Below are 7822 nucleotides of genomic sequence, written 5' to 3'. Positions count from 1 at the left end.
CCTTCGCTGCCCTAGGTGGGCCGAGGAGGGTCAAGACGGGCTAAAGCGGTCCCTTGGTGGCTCTAGATGGGACTAGAAAAGCCGAGGAGGGTCATGGCGACGCTTTGGCGAGTCATAGCGGTTTCTTGGTGGCACTAGGCAGTCCATGGCTGGTCAAGGTGGTCCTAGGCGGGTTAAGGCGCCCTAAAGCGGTCCCTTGGCTACGCTAGATGGGCCTAGAAGAGCCGAGGAGGGTCATTGGCGAGTCATGGCGGCTTCTTGGTGGCCCTAAACGGGTCTAGGAGGATCAGGGTGACCCCGTGGCGAGTCATGATGGCTTCTTGGTGGTCCTAGGTGGGTCATAGCGACCCCTTGGCGAGTCATGACAGCATCTTGGTGGCCCTAGGAGGGTCTAGGAGGGTCAAGGCGGTCTATGGCGGGTCCAGGTGGCCCATAGTGGCCCAAAGCGGGTCAAGGTGGGCCAAGATGGGTCAAGGCGCCCCATGGCGGCCCAAGGCGGGTCAATGTGGAACAAGACGGGTTAAGGTGGCCAAGGCGGGTCAAGGCAGGCCAAGACGGGTCAAGGCAGGCCAAGACGGGTCAAGGCGGCCCAAGGCAGGTCAAAACGGGTTAAGGCGGACAAAACGGGTCAAGGTGGCCTCTTGGCAAACGTATGCAGCCCCTTGGCGTCCCTAGGCGGGTCATGGCGGTCCTTAGGGAGGTTAAAACAGCCGTAGGCCTGTAAAGGCAGCCCCTTGACGGGTCAAGGCTAGTCAAGGCTCCCCCATGGCCACCTCTTGGCTACCCTAAATGGGCATAGAAGAGCCGAGGAAGGTCAAGGCGACCCCTTGGCGAGTCATAGCGGCTTCTTAGTGGCCCTATGTGGGTTTAGGAGGGTCAAAGCGGCCCAAGGTGGGTCAAGGTGGCCCATGGCGGCCTAAGGCGGGTCAAGGCGGCATATGGCGGCCCAAAGCAGGTCAAGGCGGCCTAACGCGGTTCAAGGCGGCCGAAGGCGGATAAAGGCGGTCCAAGGCGGATCAAGACAGTCCAAGGCGGGTAAAGGCGCCCCATTGGCCGCCCCTTGGCTGCCCTAGATAGGCCTAGAAGAGCCGAGGAGGGTCATGGCGACCCCTTGGCGAGTCATGGCAGCTTCTTGGTGGCCCTAGGTGGGTCTAGGAGGGTCACGGGGACTCCTTTGGGAGTCATGGCAGCTTCTTGCTGGCCCTAGGTGAGTGTAGTGACCGGTGCAAAACCTGCATAAAATAAACCCTTATCGTTAGCAGCATTGAGTAAGTAGGGTATCGTATTGGGCCGGGGATTGAGGGTACCTTGCAAAACAAAGCGTTAGTAAAACACAAGAAATATTAACAAGTAATAAAACCTTTAAACAATTTACAGAAGTAGTTACTATTCCATAGAACAGCAGTCACAAACCTAATTAAAAACCTAACCTAAACTACTCAGAAAAATACAAAAATTTTCAGAGATATAGTAGACAAACATATGAACAACTATACAAATTTTCAGGGGGTTCGAAGATCGGTTGATATGAAAATAAAATAAAACAAAACAGGGGACAGAAAAGTGACGAAAATCCTAAAACTAAAAAAGAAACAAAAACCTAAGCTACTATATGCATGTGATCAACTTCAAACACAACCAAGAGTCATATCACCAAGTATCCAAGCTTTTCAATTCATAAAACCTAAAAACCATGCCAACTAAGTGCAAGAAACGAATTCGAAACACAAGCCGAAAGAGGTCATGCATCCCATATAATCTTCTCAAGTCTCCTATGCTGGAAAAGTCCTAACACATAGAATATTTCATGCAATGTATCATGTTAATACGAAGCGCATCCATACAACACACTACATGAATCATTAAGCATAAAAGATGAACTCGAACATATTAGATTTGTTTGCCGGAAGAGGCTTAACAACCTAACATGCAATCTATGTTCTTAATCAAAACCCATATCACATGAATCCTAATTTTTACCACTTGTTAATCTACACTTACCAGAAGAGGCTTTGCATAAACTATGGCTTTACTAACTTGGCCGAATTATCATATTGAATTAAACTAGAATCATAGACTTTCTAACACAATAGTAGGCATGATCTAAGTTAAACAAATATTAAAAACAACTTAAACACTCAATCATAACAATCTGAAAATTTCATAACAATAGTTCAAAATCATCCCATACATCAAATCCAAACGTCACAAAGATGAAAGAAAAACTACGTACTAAAATTAAAACTAAATCGAAATACAGAAGTAGAAGTCATGTTTTACACTTTTTGATCTTCGAAGAAAGCTTCAAAGCACGCCAAGAGTAGCACACGGAAGAGATGAACTGCCAAGCTTCAGAAAAGTCCTAATCTTGGCAGAAACTAAAGCTAAAACTAGGATATATGGGAGGAATAGAGCTACGGTTATGGAGAGCAGAAGAACGGCAATTTCTGACTTTTGGTGCATAAGAAGTGATACCTTTTCCTTCTCTAACTCCTCCTATATGTATGAGCATCTGCTATTAGGGTTAGAGAACCCTAATTTTCATCTATGGGCTTGCCAATGTGGTTTAGGCCTTGAAATTGAAGTTTCGGTCCAATTCAGAAATTCAGGCAGACTGGCCTTTGGCCACTCAAACGGTTATAACTTCTTCTCCAAAATAGCTATTGATGATCCGCAAAAAGTTCTGGAAACTAGACTCTTCTAGCTTTCCATTGATATAAAGTTCATCTCTTGGATAGTTGTGAGCTGATCAAAATCCTCTGTCGAAGTTGACTGAAAATTCCTGGCAAATTTGCTGAATTCTTTCCTTGCGCCATATGTTCCTTTTTCTTCAGGATTTCTCCCCTTTTGCTTCTTTTGTGCTCATTGGCTTTATTTGTGACATAAAAACAAACTAAGTTAAAATGAATATTGTTAAAGGAATTACATAGCTAAATAGGGTCGGAAACACATTAAGAACGTTGCATAAAATGCACCTATCATGTAGGAGGGTCAAGCCGGCCCATGGCGTGTCAAGGCGGGTCATGGCGAGCCAATTCCGCCCAAGGAAAGTCCAGGCGGGCCAAAGTTGTCGAAGGCGAGCCAGGGCGGGTCAAGACGGCCCAAAGCAGGTCAAGGCGGCTTCTTGGTGGCCCTAGATAGGCCTAGGAGGATCATGACGACCCCTTGGCGAGTCATGGTGGCTTCTTAGTGGCCGTAGGTGGGTCTAGGAGGGTTACGATGACCCCTTGTCGATTCATGTCGGCTTCTTGGTGGCCGTAGGTCGGTCTAGGAGGGTCAAGACAGCCCATGGAGGTCCAAAGCAGGTGAAGGCGGCCCATGGCAGCCCAGGACGGGTCACGACGGGCAAGGCAGGTCAAGGCGCCCCCTTGGCTGCCTCTTGCCTGCCCTAGATGGGCCTAGAAGGGCTGAGGAGGGTCATGGCGACCCCTTGGCGAGTCATGGCGGCTTCTTGGTGGCCCTAGGTGGGTTTAGGAGGGTCAAGGTGGCCCAAGGCAGTCCAAGGCGGCCCAACGCCCCTTAGTTGCCCTAGATGGGTCTAGAAGAGCCGATGAGGGTCATGGAGACCCCTTGGCGAGTCATGGCGGCTTCTTGGTGGCCCTAGATGAGCCTAGGAGGGTCATGGAGACCCCTTGGCGAGTCATGACGGCCCTTGGTGGGTCTAGAACGTTCAAGGCGGCCCAACGCGTTTCAAGGCGGGTAAAGGTGGCCTAAGGAGGGTTAAGGCTGCCCAAGGCGGTCTAAGGCGGGTAAAGGCGGCCCAAAGTGGGTCAAGGCGGGTTAAGGCGGTTCAAGGCAAGTCAAGGCGGGTTAAGGCGGACCAAGATGGATCAAGGTGGCCTCTTGGCCGACGTATGTAGCCCCTTGGCATCCCTAGACGGGTCATGGCGGTCCCTAGGGAGGTTAAAACAGCCATAAGTGTGTAAAGGCAGCCCCTTGACGGGTCAAGGCTGGTCAAGGCTCCCCCTTGGCCGCCTCTTGGCTACCCTAAGTGGGCATAGAAGAGCTGAGGAGAGTCATGGCAACCCCTTGGCAAGTTATGGTGGCTTCTTGGTGACCCTAGGTGGGTTTAGGAGGTTCAAGGAGGCCCAAGGGCGGGGTTAAGGTGGGCCAAGGCAGTCCAAGGCGGGCCAAGGCAGTCCAAGATAGGTCAAGGCGGGTCAAGGCTGTCCAAAGCAGGTCAAGGCAGCCCAAGGCTGTCCAAGGAAGGTCAAGGCGGGTCAAGGCGGTCCATGGCGAGTCATGGCGGCTTCTTGGTGGCCCTAAGCGAGTCTAGGAGGGTCAAGGTGGCTCTAGGCGGGTCAAGGCGGGCCATGGTGGTCCATGGCGGGTCAAAGCGGGCCAAGGCGGGTTAGGGTGGGTTAAGGCGCCCTAGATGGGCCTAGAAGAGCCGAGGAGGGTCATTGGGACCCCTTAGCGAGTCATGACCGCTTCTTGGTGGCCCTAAACGGGCCTAGGAAGGTCATGGCAACCCTTTAACGAGTCATGACGGTTTCTTGGTGGCCCTAGGTGCATCTAAGAGGGTCAGGGCGGCCCAAGATGGTTCAAGGCGGGTCAAGACGGCCCAAAGCAGGTCAAGGCGGGTCAATCGAGTCAAGACGGGCCAAGGCGGGTCAAGGTGGCCCATGGCGGCCCAAGGAAGGCCAAGGCGAGTTAAAGGCGAGTTAAGGGGGGACATGGCGAGTCATGGCGGCTTGTTGGTGGCCCTAGGCGAGTCTAAAAGGTTCAAGGCGGGTTAAAGCGGGCCAAGACGGTCCAAAGCTGGTCAAAGATGGCCAAGGCAGGTCAAAGAGGCCCAAGGCGGTCTATGGGGAGTCATGGCAGTTTCTTGGTGGCCCTAAGCGAGTCTAAGAGGGTCAAGGAGGGTCAAGGCGGTTTAAGGCGGGTTAAGGCTGGCAAAGACGGGTCATGACGGCCTAAGGAAGGCCAAGGTGGGTTAAAGGCGAGTTAAGGCTGGCCAAGCGGGTCAAGGCGGCCCTAGGCGGGTCTATAAGGGTTAAGGCGGCCCAACGGGGTACAAGACGGGTCAAGACGGCCCATGGTGGCCCAAGCCGGGTCAAGGCGGCCCATGGCGGCCCAAATCGGGTCAAGGCGGGCCAAGGCGTCCTCTTGACCGCCCCTTGGCTACCCTAGATAGGCCTAGAAAAGCTGAGGAGGGTCATGGCGACCCCTTGGCGAGTCATGGCAGCTTTTTGGTGGCCCTAGACAGGCCTAGGAGGATCATGGCGACCCCTTGACAAGTCATGGCGGCTTCTTGGTGGCCCTAGGTGGGTCTTGGAGTGCCAAGGTGGTTCAAGGCGGGTAAAGGGATCAAGGCAGGCTAAAGCAGCCTAAGGCGGGTCAAGGTGGCCCCTTGGCATACGTATGCAGCACCTTGGTGGGTAAAGATGGGTCAAGGCGTGTAAAGGCAGCCCCTTGGTGGGTAAAGATGGGTCAAGGCGTGTAAAGGCAGCCCCTAGGTGGGTCATGGTGCCCCTTGGCTGCCCTAGGTGGGCCAAGAAGAGCCGAGGCAGGCCAAGACGGGCTAAGGCGGTCCCTTGGCGGCCCTAGATGGGTCAAGACGGGCCAAGGCAGGTCAAGGCGGGTCAAAGCGGATCAAGGCGGTCCATGGTGAGTCATGGAGGCTTCTTGGTGGCCCTAGGTGAGTCTAGGCGGGTCTAGGAGGGTCAAGGCGATCCAAGGCAAGTTTAAGAGGGTGACGACGGTTCTAAGAGGGTCAAGGCGGTTTAAGGCGGGTCAATACGGCCAAAAGAAGGCCAAGGCGGGTTAAAGGCGGGTCATGGCGGCCTTAGGTAGCCCCGTGGCTGGTCAAGGAGGGTAAAGGCAGTTTAAGACGGCCCAAGGAAGACCAAGGCAGGTTAAAGGCGAGTCAAGGTGGGTCAAGGCGGCCCAAGGCGCCCCCTTGGTCGCCTCTTAGCTGCCCTAGATGGGCCTAAAAAAGCCGAGGAGGGTTATGGCGACCACTTGGCGAGTCATGGCGGCTTCTTGATTACCCTAGGTGAGTCTAGGAGGGTCACGACGACCCCATGGCGAGTCAAGGCGGGTCAAGGCAGCCCAAGCCGGATCAAGGTGGCCCAAAGTCGGGTCAAGCCGACCCCATGGCAGCACAAGGCAGTCCAAGGCGGCCCAAGTCGAGTCAAGGCGCCCCCTTAGCTGCCCTAGATGGGCCTAGAAGAGCCGAGGAGGGTCATGGCGACCCCTTGGAGAGTCATAGCGGCTTCTTGATTGCCCTAGGTGGGTCTACGAAGGTCAAGGCGGCCAAGGTGTGTCAAGGCGGGTCAATTAAGGCGCCCCTTGGCCGCCCTTTGGCTACCTAGATGGGCCTAGAAGAGCCGAGGAGGGTCATGGTAACCCCTTGGCGACTCATGGCTGCTTCTTGGTGGCCCTAGACGAGGCTAAGAGGGTCATAGCGACCCCTTAGCAACTCATGGCGGCTTCTTGGTGGCTCTAGACGGGGCTAAGAGGGTCATGGCAACCCCTTGGAGAATCATGGTGGCTTCTTGGTGGGTCTAGGAGGGTCAAGGTGGTCCATGGCGGCTCATGGCGGCCCGTGGCGGCCCAAGGCGGGTAAAGGCGGTCCAAGGTGGCCCAAGGCGGGTCAAGGCGCCCCTATGGCCGCCCTAGATGGGCCTAGAAGAGCTGAGGAGGGTCATGGCGACCCCTTGGCGAGTCATGACGGCTTCTTGGTCTAGGCGGCCATGGCGGGTCTAGGCGGCCATGGCGGGTCTAGGCGGCCATGGCGGGTCTAGGCGGCCATGGCGGCCTAAGACGGGTCAAGGCGGTTGAAGATGGCCCAAGGCGGCCCAAGGCAGTCCATGGCGAGTCATGGAGGCTTCTTGGTGGCCCTAGGTTAGTCTAGGAGGGTCTAAGAGGGTCAAGGAGGTTCAAGGCGGGTCAAAGCGGGCCAAGGCAAGCCAAGGCGGCCTTAGGCGGGTCAAAGCGGCCCAAGGCGAGTCTAAGAGGATTAAGGCGGGTCTAGGAGGGTCAAGGCGGGTTATGGCGGGCTAAGGAAGCTCAAGACAGCCCAAGGCGAGTTAAAGGCGGGTTAGAGCAGGTCATGGCGGCCCTAGGCAGCCCCGTGGCAGGTCTAGGAGGGTCAAGGCGGCCCAAGGAAGGCCAACGTGGGTTAAAGGCGAATCAAGGAGGGCCATGGCGAGTTATGGCGGCTTGTTGGTTGCCCTAGGCCAGTCTAGGAGGGTCAAGGCGGTTTAAGGTGGGCTAAGACGGTCCAAAGCTGGTCAAAGCGGGCCAAGGCAGGTCATGGCGGGTCAAGCCGGCCGAAGGCGATCTATAGGGAGTCATGGTGGCTTCTTGGTGGCCCTAGGCGAGTCTAAAAGGGTCTAGGCAGGTCAAGGAGGCAAGGCGGTTTTAGGCGGGTTAAGGCAGGCCAAGAGTGTCAAGGCGACTTAAGGAAGGCCAAGGCGGGTTAAAGGCGGGTCAAGGCTGGCCAAGAGTGTTAAGGTGGCCCGAGCAGGTCTATAAGGGTCAAGGCGGCCCATCACGGTGCAAGGCAGGGTCAAGGCAGTTTAAGGTTGCCCAAGGCGAGTCATGGCGGCTTCTTAGTGGCCCTAGGTGGATCTAAGAGGGTCAACGCGGCCGAAGGCAAGTCAAAGCGGCTCATGGCGGCCCAAGACGGGTCAAGGCGGCCCAAAGCGGCAAGGCGGTTCAAAGCGGGTCAAGGCGGGCCAATGCTGCCCAAGGAAAGTCAAGGCATGTCAAGGCAGGCCAAGGCGGCCTCATGGCGAGCCTAGGCAGCCCCTTAATGGGTCTAGGAGGGTCCAGGGGGCCCTAGGTGGGTCTATGAAGGTCAAGGCGGCCCAAC

Source organism: Fragaria vesca, linkage group LG1, assembly GCF_000184155.1.
Source record: "Fragaria vesca subsp. vesca linkage group LG1, FraVesHawaii_1.0, whole genome shotgun sequence".
In the NCBI taxonomy this organism is placed as follows: domain Eukaryota; kingdom Viridiplantae; phylum Streptophyta; class Magnoliopsida; order Rosales; family Rosaceae; genus Fragaria; species Fragaria vesca.
Note: the sequence above shows the minus strand (reverse complement) of the source record.